The 15,186-nt window shown below is 46.8% G+C and overlaps 1 long non-coding RNA gene across 2 annotated transcripts; it reads left to right on the top strand.

Moving 5' to 3' along the window:
* Positions 1-9,267: 9,267 nt before the first annotated feature.
* LOC123044912 (uncharacterized) lies at positions 9,268-13,793 on the top strand. 2 transcript variants are annotated; one of them, XR_006420725.1, is made up of 4 exons: positions 9,269-9,953; positions 10,033-10,386; positions 10,542-10,664; positions 10,767-13,793. It is a non-coding gene; the product is annotated as an uncharacterized lncRNA (long non-coding RNA). The 2 variants fall into 2 exon arrangements; XR_006420724.1 differs by having other exon boundaries at positions 9,268-9,953; positions 10,033-10,664.
* The last annotated feature ends 1,393 nt before the right edge of the window (positions 13,794-15,186 follow it).

Genomic DNA, 15,186 nt, shown 5'->3' with positions numbered 1-15,186 from the left:
TGTAATTATATCTACTTGTGCAAACAGGGATCTTCTTTGAAGATACCATATATTTTAGTGAAACTACACAAGAAGATGTTGGAAACATTAAACTAATCAAGGAGTATATAGTAAGCATGGTCACCACAGTAGATAGCAACAGATGGTTCCAGAGAAGTGCTTCATCTATATGCTCTACACAATAAGCCTCCTAACAAAGGTTGGTACTCGCCCACTGACTTCGTCCATACGATTGAGCTTTGTCATCTCTATTGGTGTTGTGCTACTATTTAGATACTATCATGAAAAAGTGGTATTGTCCTTGAGAAGTGCTTCATCTGTGTTATTTTAAATATTTCCTTTCCTTTTTTTTGAGCAAACAAGGATGCTAGCATTTAGTTGTCCTCTTGTCTTTGCACAACAGGATCATCCTCCTCTGAAGAAGAATATGAAGTACGTGAAGTGACTAGTTCCGATTATGCCAGGATGAAGAAGCCATGTCTATCTTCTCATCAGAAGGAGCAGTTGAAGGATGGTTACATTACTCCCCACAAGACCAAACTAACTTTAGCTCAGAAGGACTGACAAATCTCCATTTTCTTGCTGTGCGCGAGTACAATGTTGTTCTAGGATTCTTTCTGGTGAGTTCAATTTTTCTAAAAGTGTGCTCTACATGGACCATGTAGGTGCCTGTTTAAACTGTCAATTCATAGTACAATTTGCTCTATACTAATCACTTCTTTTGTATTTGTGTAAACAGGGTTGCTCAGCTTGATTTCAATGGGAACTACACAAAATGTTCATGAATACGTCGAATCATTCATTTCCATCACAAGAAAGGAGGTGTCAATAAGTTCAAGGCGTTGCAACATATAAGGGCAAAATCATACAAGCTACGCGCGAATTTGGTTGCTTTTGGTGGAACTGCACAAAAAGAACAGCTGGTTTATTTAGCACGAGGTGCCATGTCAATGTCCGAACTGATGGCAAACCCTGCCCATTCCACAATCGTAGGCATTTGATATTTTGTAATGGGACAACCTTGTCAAATTTTTCTCATTGATTTTAGCAAGAAGACATGCGGTTGATATTTTCGAATGGGACGCCCTTTGCTGTCAGCAGTGTCAATCAATCTTTCTTTATTCTTTAGTTGTGAAGTAAATATTGGCTCTAACATGTGAATCGCTGAGATGCATAATCATCGATTGTTTTGAATGTTCTCTATGAATTGCCAGGCCTGTGTGTTTGATTGCAATGTACAGGAACACTAAAAAGCTGCTCAAACTCTTTGTACTCCTTATGTTCCTTTTTACTTCGCTCATTGTGAAAGTGCATACTTTTTTCTATAAGATTGGTCAAAGTAGAGATACTTTGAATGCAGACAAAACTTGTATGCAAACTAGAAAGGACCGGAGGGAGTACATGTGAAACTGCAATAAATGAGGTGATCACCCTGGGAATAATGCTAGTACGTATTGTTTTGCATGTCCATCCAATGCCAGTGATACAAGAATTCAAACTAATCGAAATCAATTCATTCATACACGGTCGGATTTCATATAAACATGTCGGATTTCATTACATTTCATACATTCTTCAACTAAAAAGGGGTGCGCTGGAGGTATAATTAATTAACCAAAGCTACCCACCTGTGTACGGGTGAGCCGAACAGAAGCTTCAGTGACTTAACTGCAGGTGTAGTTGCATAACTGACATGTGGCCTGTTGGGCCCATGTGTCAGTCAGCCAACTGCAGCAGTAGTTAAGTAGAAGCAGCGTCCTTCTCCAACATAGCTCTCCGACTCCACGTCGCCGCCAAGAAGCTAACCGGCCGTCAATGGTCTACCCACCTAGCTTGGCTTCAATCGGAGGGTAGCAGCGATGGCCTTACTTGGACCCGAGCGACAGCAACCTACCGTGTTCTACTCTTCCTCGTTTTCTGTGTGGCGCGGCCTCGTTAGCAGCGGGACGGAGCCTCGGCGGAGCCGATGATGTCCTCTGTCTCGTTGCCGGCGGGTGGCGCCTTGGCGGAGTTGTGGAAATCCTCCCCCTCATTGCCGGCAGGGGTGGGGCCTCGGCTGAGCCGGCGACGTCCTCTGCCTCGCTGTTAGTGGGGCGGGGCCTCGGCGGAGCCAGCGGTGACCTCTGCCTCGTTGTTGGCGCCGCGGGGCCTCGGCGGAGCAGGGCCTCGTCAACCCCAGTGGAGCGGGGACTCGTCGGAGCCGGCATTGTCCTCTGCCTCGTCCTCGGTCTCGCCAAACAACGCCTCACCCGCTTCATCGCCCTCTTTGTAGGCGGCGCGGCCTCCACCACCTGCATGCGGTACCGCTAGCGCTCGAGGCGCCCCTCGCGGGCGGAGCGGTACGAGTCGAGCAGCGCCTCCTGCTCTGCCCGCTCCACGACAATCTGCTCCTTCACCTGCACGTGCTCGTGGAGGAGATGGTGGTTATAGACGGCGTCGGCCTACGCCTCCCGGAACTGCTCCTCACACTTCTGCCTCACTGTGTCCATATATTAGGCATAGCCTCGCCGATGGTCATGGTGCAATGCACCGGCGAGGATGGCGCGGAGGAGTGGGTTGGTGCCAGATTGTAGACTACCATGTTCTCCATTGGGACATCGTTGTCCTCTGGCTGCCTGCCGGCCAGCCAGTCGGCAGCAATGGCTGCCATCTCCTTGTGGTCCGTCGTCCGCCTGTACCGAAGAGCGCTGGAGCACGAGGAAGCCATGGTGGGCAGTAGTGGTGTGGACATGAGAAAGGGAACGGATGCAGATGATTGCGCCTATGGCCGGCGCAGCAGTTTATATATTAATGGTGGGCGGCGGAGGGACGGACCTATGGCGCCTGAGTAGCCGCCTCAGCAACCACGTATCATTAATGTGGGCGGCAGACGGACGGACGGACGACACTTGTGTCATTTGAAGGCGGAGCAATCGCCTGCACCGGGAAGCGGGGCGGGCGGCGCTGACCGTTTTGGGCGGAAAGCACGCGCGGGCGAGGAGATGACTTTACTTGGAGAGGATGACAATGGGGACCCACTAGGGCCACAGCCTCACGTACGCAGGTGCCTCCTTATTATATAAAACTATAATTTTTTTGCTACCTCCTGGTTTCCTGACATCACGGTCCCACACCATTGTCAACCTATGTAGTCAATAAACGAGAGAATTGCATAAGAAGCGGCCGACAGCTGGGACCAAGCAGCTCGAGCAGTATTTGTGTTTTTGAGGTGTGAGCACTGCAGAGTTTTTCTTGAGCGATGTTTAGCCAAGATATTGATTTTTCTCCTCTGAACAATAACAAAAAAGTCGTTGCGGGTATTAACTGGGCGGGCTGTGTCCCGTCTAGCCCAGGCCAGATATCCAGCCAAGATATTAATTTTTTTCAAGCTGAAAATGGCTAGCCTAGCTATTCTTTTTTTAGGAATACCCAGGCATGGTCAAGTTGTTATTCTCCGCCCCGCTGGGCTGCAAATCTTTCCTAGGAGGGATGCATTAGGCTTAACAAGAAAATGAGTTTTAAGAAATAATAAATGGGATGTAATTATAAAAACTGGCCAGTAACTATAAAAAATGCACCAAACAAGTAATTACTTTATAAAATATTATTTTTGGAGATTGAAAATTTTAATTTCATTGATTGTTGTGAGTGCAATATTTCATTGGATTTTTATGTAATATAAATTTATATTTAAATTGTATTTAATCTGACTAGAAATTTTGGGATAAAAATATTTCGGATCCCATCAAAATGTGGGAAATTTTATTGAATTCTATTTTGAACGATTGGTTGAAATGGGTTGTACTTTTAACAAACTGTAAATGGGCTGTAGTAAATTCCACTAGAATTCAAAAATGGGTTGCACATTCTTACAAATCTCAAATGGGCTATAAGTTCTCTGCCACACACTTGTGGCCTTACTAAGTTGACGCGTCCCCTAAAAAAATAGAGTTGACGCGTATGCAAGGCTTTGTCAACTTATAGTCAACACACGGTTCTAGCAACAGTGGTCGTTGGATGTCCATCCAACGGATGCCGTGCTTCTTCTTCAATCTTGGATATTCTAGCTTCACCCGCCCAAAAAATGATTCCTCCCCCTGACATCCGGGGTGCACCATTTCGGAAGGTGACCTGTGGGCCTACTAAGTTGACGCGTACCAAGGGCTTTGTCAACTTAGTCAATAAAAACGATTCTAGCTGTAGTGACCGTACGATGTCCATCCAACAGCCGTCGTGCTTCTTCAACCTCTGGTCTTCTTGCTCCAGCTGCCCAAAGCAGCGCCGGTCCTACCGCCTGCTCATGCATTCCGTGGTCGGCTGTGCTGCCGCGGAGGCCTCACCGCCCCCTACTACTCCCACCGCTGGCTAGGCCATCCCTCCACTCACCCACACCCCCTGTTATTCTGTGGCGACGACAGCCTCACACCCGCAGCCGAACCAGTGAACCCTCGTACTCCTCTTCGCGTGGGCATCCACTTCCGCGTCTTCCCCGGCTCCATGTCGTCCCCTTCCTAGGCCTCGCCGTCGTCCACCGCCGTGGTTCTCTCGGCGCGGCGTGGTCAATGTGGTCAATGACCGACTTCCATCGGAAGAGTACTGTACGTGGAGAGGCTGACAGCTAGGTCCATGACAGCCGCAAGGAAGTGCCTCCTTATTACACGTAAAATAATTATTCCTCCACCTAACAACAGGGACCCACCGGATGGGCCATCGTATTTCGTGAGAAAAACGTTTCCCCTTGACTGCTGGGACCCACCAGCTACATCTTCACACGCAAGGAAGTGCGTCCGTGCAAAAAAAAATGATTCGCCCCCCTGACTGCTGCGACCTACCAGCTACATCTTCGCACGCCAGGAAGTGCCTAACAGTTGGGACCCACCTGGTCGAAGCGTACGTAGCATTGTCATTCTGGTCGCGAACGTGTACGTACATACTGGTCAATGTAGAGGCGCGCACATGTCGTAGTAGAGGCGTGCATGTAGCATGTACACGTACGTACAACGGCCAGTGTGCAAGAAAGAAAAGACGATCACGTACGTACATATGAGCGGGGTCTCGAACGTCTGCTCGCGCATACGTACGGCCAGTGCTTGTGTACATGGCTGGGTCGGAAAGAAGAAACTGCGTCGTCGTCATGTTCATGGGGAGCCAACTGGCTGGGTCAGAACGGAATGTGTCGTCGTGTTCATCGGGAGGGCTTGGATGGAACAGCCGATGGAAATGAGGCCTGGCGTACCGCAGAACAGAAGAAACGGCCTTTTGTTTGACCGACCACATTCGAAACGGGGTCCTATTCATCGGGAGGGGCTGGCATACCGCAAAACGGAGGAAACGGACTTGTGTTGGACCTCCTACAGTCGAAACGGGGTCCTGTTGATCGGGAGGGGTGTGACATACAACAAAACAGAGGAAACAGACTTGTGTTGGAGCGCTACGGTCGTAATGGGGGTCCTGTTCATCGGGAGGGTTGTGGCGTACCGCAAAATGGGACTCCATGGGATGCTGTTCATCTCCACCGTTGACCTCCTCCAGCCTCCACGGGCTACGGTTCATCCAGCATCGACCTCCTCCAGCCTCCACCTACGACAGTCCATCCATGGGCTCCTGTTCATCCAGCCTCCACCGCGCGCTACTCCATTGGCTATTGTTCAACCAGCCCTCTCCACAGGCTCCTGTTCAACCAACCCTCCACGGGCTACGTTCATCCACCCCTCCACCATCTACTATTCATCCAGCCCTCCACGGGGTCGTCCTGTTCATACAGCCCTCCACGGGGTCCTGTTCATCCAGCCCCAACCGGCTCGATCGATCGGGGTGCTGTTCATCCAGAGGCAACACCACGGGGTCCTGTTCATCCACCCCCACCGAGAGCTGTTCATCCAAACCCCTCTGCAACACTCACTGTTCATCCAGAGGTAGCATCGATCGGCTTCAGTTAGCAGCAGTAGCAAAGGAATCGCTCGACCGCTGGGTTCAATAACGCGTAGCCTACAGTGCAATCGCTCGGGTTCAGTTAGGCGACGCCTCGCTAGGGTTCAGTTAGAGCCCAACCCCTCGCACACACGAGCATACGTGTATGAGAGAAACGCGCATCGCTCGGCCCCCGACCACCCACCGTAACCGGGAACTCCCCAAAATTTTCCTCGTCCTCGCTTCTACCACGGTTTTTTCTGTCATGGATGGCCCAAAGAATGTCATGTAGATGCGTCTCCGGCCCGCCCAGGACGAAAAGCCCATTTTCTGTCATATTTTTTTGTCATAGAAGTAGGAGCCCACCACATCTATGATGATACCGGGTTTTGTCACAATTATCATCATAGAAGTGTCATAAGTATGACAGGAAAAAAAATCGTTCGGCCCAAAATGTCAGGGATGTGTCTTTTTTTGTAGTGGATCATCGTAAGGGTCGGGCCCTTAATAGTTTTCTTGGCAAGGATACGTCCCGACGGGTTTTTCCTCGGTAGTTTTGTCATTGTGACCCATTCTACGAGTAGGCTCGGAACAGAGCGAGGGCGCAAACAAAAACTAATAAGGTACCGTTCACACGAAAGATTTCCTCATACAGACACCTTGGTATCCAAGGGATAAACAAATGCAAATCTAAGTTCATAATGGAGCAATGATTGCGTGGACTTAGATCTTATCTTTGCTTTCTTCCACTCCTTTCTGTTGCGACTGCTTTCCGCGTTCGCATGCTTCGGGAAAGATGGCACCACGCGCGTTGCTCTCTAGCTCCCGACGGGGGCTGGTAAAAATCATATGTGTCTTGCGGGCAACGGGACACCATGCAAAGAACGACCGGTTTCTCTCTCCTCCTCTTCGCACTTTTTAAACAACCTGGTAGCGGCTTGCATAAAAGTCACACCAACGCGGACGGCCTGCCGGAGCATACTTGTCGGGGCGTCAATCAACGGATTCGCACCAGCGCTCCACTCAGGATCTCTCTAAGTAGGGTAAATGCTGAACTGAGTATCGCGCGGTGCTCATCGATGTTGATGATGCTAAAACCCAGAGTAGCTCGATTGTCGATACAACGGGAGTGGGGGAGAGAGAAACCTTGTACCCATACACTTTTGTTCCTTTTCCCTGGACGGGACGTGCATGGAAACCATGCTGCCTGAACCATTTGGGGTTGTCATGCTGCCATCATTTCTGGTTCCCGCCGCTGCTGTAGCCGCGGCGGAGGGAGGCGATGGAGATTGGATAGGGTAGGCAGGGAAGCGATACTGCTCCCCCTCTCCATCCCACCATTCCCCGTCTCTTTCTTGGGCGTCATTGCTGACGAAGCCGCTGATGAAGAAAATGATGATGAAGATGACACGCTACGTACACTTTCAGGTTTGCACAAGCGCCTCCCCCTACCTGGCACGCCAAAGATGTCGTGGGAACCATGGCCACCTATGGGACCATCGGCCCCTTGTGGTTCAGTAGGGAGGAAGAGCACATTGCACAAAAGAGCGGAGGGTGCAGAGGCAGAACGACAGTGATCACATGGGCAATTTCACCCAGGTTCGGGTCGCCGTGAAGCGTAAAACCCTAGCCTGCTTTGGTGGATTGATGAGAGGACCGTGGTGGAGACGCAGCGCTCTAGCCCGGCAAGGTCACCTCAGGGCGAGAGCAGCTACGCGCGTATGTGTGTACAAAGGTCTGAATCCTTTCTCAGGTTGCCATGGCCCTCCTTTTATATATCAAGGGGTCACCACAATGACAAATCATTCATTCCATACTGATTAGATAACAAATAGTGCTATCATACCTAACTCTGCAGATAGGACAGAGTGCATTAAATGCATCGCTTTGTATCACATCATAGTGTAGCCCGACAAGCTTTATCGGGTTGTTCGGCCACCTTTTCGCCAGTCCACGTGACACGTCTCTGGACAGGTGTCATTTGGAGGTGATTTCCTTCGAAGTGGTTGCCATGTGTCAAATGAGAGCCACTTAGTCACTTGGGGGCTCGACACCGCACCGATCGATGACTTGCATTGTTGTGAGGTGGAGCAGTGGAACATTGGTGGGGTAGTCCGCCCTCAGCGTCCCCGGTAAGCTTGCCAAGGCAGTCTTGAGACTTGTATTTGGGGCAACCTCGACATCGCCAGGCTCGCCTACCCGACAAGGGAGATCTTTCCTTAGTGGTATCTTGCTCCTTTAGCTTGACTTGGTCTTCTTGATCTGCTCTTAGATTTCTCAAATAGCTATCTCTTCTGTTTGGTATCGTCTTGGATGTTGTAACCTGCCGGGCCAGTGGTTTGCTGTCCGTGCACAAGTCAGGGGAAAACATACACCCCTGTTTGTGTACCCTGACACTCAGCCCTCTTATAGCGTTGCTAGTTGCAGGTGCAGTGAAGTTTGTTTCATGTTGGGACATGGATATCATGGGATATCACAATATCTCTTATTTAATTAATGCATACTTGATAATAGTTGGAAAGCTTGTGCTTTTACCTGGTGTTTTGTTTCACTCTTGCCACCCTAGTTTCCGTCATACCAGTGTGAAGTTCCTTGATTTGCGTTCCTAACATGGTCGGGGTTTATGGGCACCCCTTGACAGTTTGCTTTGAATAAAACTATTCCAGCAAGGCACAACTTCGATTTTACCATTTAAACCATTAAAGAGGCTAGCCAACTCGCATGGAGGAGGCTCCCCCGATTTGCATCCTTCTTGGTCGTTCGGTCCTGGTCAGCTCGGTCTTCTTCGTTGTGTTGCCTCTCTTTCGATTTTCGTTCACTGCAACGCGTTCCATTTTCACCGCATGGTCAAAATGGAGGGGCGAATGACCTGTGGGCTCATGGCCAGTGCTGATAGGCTGGGTCAAACTTTTTTGGGTGTCCGCCGGCCTCTCCACACGCGCCGTGTCGCGCGTGCCGCGCCCTCCGCGGTGTGCGGCTTGGGCGAGTCGCAAAGGGGTAGCCAGCACTTATGCACCCGATTTCAATGCCCGTATCTGTGTTGTACCGATGATGGGTGGGCCGGTGCTGCTCTTGGTCCCGCTTGTCAGTTACATTGGGTGCCCATCCCGCGGTGTAGGGTGTAGGCTAGAGTTTCCGGGGTCAACCGCTCTTGGCGGGACGCTCCTGGCGCGCTGCCTGCGCCGTGCGTTGTGGGCAGCAGCTACAGAGGGGCCGTCCGGTGCATGTGCACCCGGCTTCTGCACCCACCTTTGACCTGCCGTAGTGACGGGTGGGCCAGCGTTGCTCCTAGTCCCACTCGTCGGCTACACTTGATGCGGGTCCCGTCGTCTCGTTGGACGCAACCGGACCAACCCTAGCCCCCAATGCCAGCCACGCACTCCTACCTCCTCCCCCTCAAAGCCGCCACACCCACCATTCCCCTCTTCCGCCTCCTCCTTCCCGGATCCGTACTACCGCAACACCCACTCGTCTCCTCCTCTCTCTCTTCTAGCTTCCTCCTCCTTCATGATCTCTGCGTCGGCCGCAGCGTGAGAGGAGCAGCGGCGACGATGTCAAGTTGCGAAGCGGTGGCGCTTGGGCGCGAGGCGGCAGAAGCAGCTACCCCGGGCCCCGGTTTGGGGGTTCGGTTCCATAGCGCCGACGGCTTCTCCGTCTACAACACCGGGGCCAGCTAGTGTTCGTCGTGACCACAGCCGACCACCTCTCGTCGCTAGGGTCCATGACGGCGGCCGGGTCAGGCTTAAGCGGAACTGCAGGAGGCCATGAAGGCCACGGCGGCTGCTGGTGGAAGCAGCGGGTTTTGAAGGAGCGGTAGATGTGGGTCCGCGGTTGGGGAAGACTCGCCGGCTGGGCGACGGCGAGCGCCGGTGATGGCAACGAAAGGAAGCCAGGCGTCGGGGTACCGCAACAATTCGGGTGCCTGCGGCATGACAGCATTGCAGAAGCATGCAGCGTTCTTCGACGGCGACAAGGACGCGGTTTTTTTCCATTCAATTTTTTTGGTTCCATGTTATCTGTATCTTGGTGAATGTACAACGCTAATGTTCAGTTCATTGTCTCAGGTATGAATTTATAGATTCAAGATTTCCTTACACATGGGGCTTTGCAAGTTCATTGTCTCACGCATCCTTTATATTGCAGTGTTTTTTGGCGGAGGTGTGTTCTTGTCTTGCGAGGTTCATCCACCGTCGACGACACCTGCAACTCGTTTGGTATATTTGGTTAATCATAACCAGCAAAGAGGAGGAGTCGCATACGTGCCTGGTATTCTTTGTGTTGTATGAAGTGTTCCTTCAACTAATCAAGCAATCTGACATTAGTACTTTGTTTGAGCCACCGCCGAACGCTCAGCGATGGGTTGAGTTGGTTGAGGTGTAGGTGGAGCATTTGCTCGCCGAGGATGGCACGTGCGCGAGCTGAAGTACGACGCCGGCCAACTTCGGCCTCTGAGGCTTCCCTGACGCGCTCCTCTACCACTACCTCCTCAACAACAAGGTGAGCATCCCACTCTCCATTTTTCCTGAGAACTTCCAATGACTATTCAAAAAATCATCCAAGAGAGAGGCAGTAGCAGCAGACCAAAGCTAAGGAAGATCAATTCCTTTTTGTTATTGGCTTTTAACCTCTTGTTCCATGTGATTGTGGCTTAGGGCAACTCTGATGGCAGCCAGTTGGAGTTTGCTATGTTACATATGCAAGTCCTTTTGAAATCTGAAACTTCTGTGTGGTGATGAGTTTCTGCTCATCTTGATTGATTCATCTCCAGTGAACGGGTGTGCCTTCTGATGCATTCATTTTCTCTTTCATACCGTGGAGTTCATCTTTGTTTTGGAGAATAACACCCTTGCTGATGTTCATCTTCTCTATTCATACAGGGACTCGTCCTTCCGTGGTGCTCAGCCACAAACCGATTTGGAGGGGAAATAGGAGAGCCTGACGAATATGAGCATAATATCTATGCATATTTTGAGTTTTTTAAGCCTAGTACTCTCTATTTTTCAATCTTAAAATAGCATGCCACAAGTTAAAATACAGAAATTAAGTCACTGACCCAGTCTGTACATAATATCAATGCATATTTTGAGTTTTTTTTAGAATCTATATGCGCAAATACTCAATTTGGCACTTCCCATACAGGCAAAAGTGCTACCTTAAATTTGTAGCTCTGATAAAAAAATAATTTCAAACGTATCTGATGGTAAAAAAGATAATGACGGGAAAACTACACACCATTCATCCAAGTGAAAGTCAGAGTTTCTCTTCTGAAGAGTACTTACTATATAGAACCACATCTTTGTCAGGTTTATTCTGTATAACTGGGAATACATGTTTCAGGAGCCTATTGTTTCTGTTGATCGCAGTTACTATCTTGTGTAGGTTGCAATATCTGCCAGCTTTGTATTCTTTTTGTCAATTCTGTGTTGGTAGGTTGGTCCATACGGTAAAGCTTAAAACTTCTGAAATAGACATCTATGGATATGGACATGCTAAACATTTTCAGGAATGTAAGAAGGCAGTAGTCTCTTGAAAAGTCATTTGATCTCGCAAGAGAGAAGCTTCCTGGAACATTTAATTATTTTTCTGTTGTGTTATTGATTTCACCAGTTTTATGTCAGCCGATTAATTCTGAAGGATTCTAAACTTCCTGATATATGTATTTAGAGCATTTGCTGAGATTTGATGCAAAATACTCATGGCCAGGCATTATACTGTGCATAAGCACAATTTTTCAGTTTTTCTTTTTCTTGTTGCGGCAGTTTTTCTACAGCAATAGCCAATAGTGTGACATCACACTACTCCATTTTCACAGGCCATGGAACAATAAATATCTTGGCAAGGGATACCCTATGGTCTACTGTTATAACTATGTGTGCACTTTGGATCTTTTGGATGTCTTGTTTAGCATCCTTTTTGACAGAGTTGATTAATTTAATAGTGAAATAGTTGGTTATGTCAGATGTGTAATACTGGTTGTGGTATCTCACATTTGTCAAATATTCATATGTTGCTGGTAGTCATGCTTATGCCTAGGATATTAAGTAACCTTGTGCTATGCTGTGACTAAATAAAAGCAATGTTTAGACTTATCTTTTGTTTTCTCTACTTAAAGAGTCCCGTGTTTTGCAGGGTCTAACCAGGAAGGATTGTGGGTTCATAATTTCATGCCAAGACCCTAAAAGCATTTTTGTCTCTTGCTTCGACTATCATATCTATTTTCTCTGTAAATTCTAGACCTGCAGTTCAGATTATGATCTTTGTATGCCCTTTTTTTGTACCTTCTGAAGTAGGCTAACATTACAAAAAAGAGCCACATGTTTTAGAAATTGAATTATGTGGTCACCATGACAGCTTTTCAAGTTATGGTTCTTTAGCCATTTAATGCAGTATTGATGGTGTAGTGTGCTTCATGAAATGAAATATAGTGCATAGTTCGTCAGTTTTGAGACTTACCCACATCTTTTTGCTACTCCTTTTGCCCTGCACCATATTTTCTTACATGTATTGCTTCACCCGTCACCATAGAGGTCTTACCTCACCAGGACCATGGAGCCGCTAGGAGTACGATCAATATATGATCATTCTTAGAGTTGAAATTCTAATTTTCACATTTAATCAATTCCTTCATCAAGTGAGTCATAGTAAACCACTAAACATGAATCTTATGTGTATATATTACTTCTTCATTTGCCACTTATTTTGTTCAAAATATTTTTATGATATTTCTAAAAAAGCTTAAGGTTAGAGATGCGGGGCTATTGTAGGATGGAACATAAATTAATGTTAAAATATTTTTTGAATTTCCTTTATAAACTACAATACAAGATATGTTTGGGCCACACGATTCTATTCCAAAAATTTAAACAACTAGGCAATTGACGACACATCAAATGTTATGTATTGATATAGGTCATAATGGTTTTATTCTATGACAAGCTTAATTTGCTTATAATGTAACCATTTCAAGGATTGACGAGTTTTTAAGCCATATGACCTTTGCACACTCAAGTTACACGTTGTAAATGGCTCATGTCTTGCACTGTTTTCGCTTTCCAAGCTACAGTCTTTTGATATACTCCTTCTATAAACTAATATAAGACCATTTAGATCACTAAGTTTAGCAACCTTAATGGTTTTATATTAGTTTACAGAGGGAGTACTTGAAAGGACATTCTTTATATGTTGTTTGATTCTATCAGCCGTACAACCTAAATTAAAAAGTAGGGATCTACGCAGTGTAGTGGAACCATTGTGCTTGCTGCAGTTTTATTATAGTGTTGAAATGTTTTACTTAGTTTATTCTGTACTTAAAAATATATTTTTCCAGCCATTGTTTTCTAAATGTTTTCCTTAGTTTTATTATACCTGATATGGCCTTTGAATATGCTGATATGGCCTTTGAAGTTTCTGTTCTATAACAAGCTTTGCACTGGTCTACTTGAGCATGGTATGGTTCATTCTTTTTTGTTGCAGCTATTCCAGAGAAGTTTAGAGCTCCACAACCTTATGAAGACTTGAGTAGCAGAGATGAAACAATCAATTAGATGAGATGCATCACATGATTTTTTTTTCTCTTGACGTTGATGGGTATTGAACCTATAGATCAACTTATCAATGGAACCCTTATCAGTGTTGAGAATATGGCACAAAAACTCAAACACAGGACGATCAGCCGAGGGAAGAAGCTAAGAAGCATCAGGAAGGACTTTTAGGATGGTATTGCGGTCAAATGCATCCTAGGATAGGTCTTTAAGAATTATGGTGTGTTTCACTCCTTTTTTGTTTACCTTGCCACATTTGTTAGCCTCAATTTGTTATTATCCTTCTAAACAGGTGCAGAACTAAAACTTACCTAGGTTGTGAGAGCTGATGGTGATTTGATTGAAAGATCTGCTTGCATTGTTTGTCTCTGTAGACAACATAACTAAGGCCATATGGTTTCCAATGTCACTATGATCTAAATTCTTGCTGAGTGTAGTTTTTAAAGCACAGAGTTGCTGAAAATTTGAAATACATACTTAATTGGTCTATACATCTTATACAAATATGTTTTTTTCAAGTTCAGATTTTTCAGCGTGATAAACATATTTTCAATATAGCATGATTTAACACATAGGATTTCTACTGAATATGTCCTTGCAAAATGATACCATTTCATCAACAACATGGCTTTCGGCGGGTCTCTGTGCCATTTGGCGCAACGGGTCAACTAGTTTGCCTAATAATAAATAAACTTGCATAGGGATTGGCTAGCACCCGAGGATAATTAATCAACCCGGGCCAGTGCTCCTCATGAGTATTGGTCCAAACCGGGTACAGTATGGGGCCACCACGGGGAAACTCAAGGATTGGTTTTACTCGTAGGATGTCTCATCTGATCGTGGCCTGAGACGAGATACGCACGGCTCGTGTCGGCATGTTGGGAGATCTTCCTGGTTTTTCTTTTACCGTTGTCGAAATGTCTTGTGCACCAGGATTCCGAGCTTGATTGGGTTATCTTGAGATTGAGGTTTTTCCTCAGTGGATTGTGAGATTTTATGGACTAAGTTGGAACACCCCTGCAGGGTTTAATCTTTTTAAGATTCATGTCCACGGTTATGTGGCGACTTGGAGATTTATAATATCCAGTTGTAAAGAACTTGACACTAAATCCAATCAAAATACACAGACGCGTGCGTAACCGTGATCGTCTCTAAGTTCGAGAAGAGAACATGGTGGGGTTATGTTTGACTCGTAAGTAGTTTAGGATCACTTCTTGATCATTACTAGTTTATGACTGTTATATGTAGTTACTCTTCTTACTCTTGTACTCATGCGTTAGCCACCATATGAATGCTTAGTGCTTGTTGCAACCTCATCACTTAACCATACCATACACGTTAAGCTTTACTAGTCTTGATACGCATGGTAATGGGATGGATGAGCCCTCATGGCTCGCATATTACTACAACAACAGTTGCACGTACAGGTAAAGCAATGCTTTGACGTGAGAGCGACGCTTTTTCTTGCTTTGGAGTTCTTTTGCTTCTTCTTTGATCAAGGGATAGGTTCCCGGTCGGGAGCCTGAGATTAGCAGAGTGGATGTCGTTCTTCTTTTTCGTTTGATTTCATCCTTAGTCGGATCCTGCTCTTCTGTATGATGACTGTTATGTATTGATGTATTCAAGTTGTAGCTTGTGGCGAGTGTAAGCCTTTATCTGTTATTCCCATCTATTGAGTACATGCTATGTTGTAATGATATCCACCTTGCTATGCGCTTGAAATGCGGTTGTGCCCCAATCATGAATTCATCACGTG

The sequence above is a fragment of the Triticum aestivum genome, chromosome 2B, assembly GCF_018294505.1.
Source record: "Triticum aestivum cultivar Chinese Spring chromosome 2B, IWGSC CS RefSeq v2.1, whole genome shotgun sequence".
Classification (NCBI taxonomy): Eukaryota; Viridiplantae; Streptophyta; class Magnoliopsida; order Poales; family Poaceae; genus Triticum; species Triticum aestivum.
This window is presented reverse-complemented; position numbering and strand designations above follow the sequence as displayed.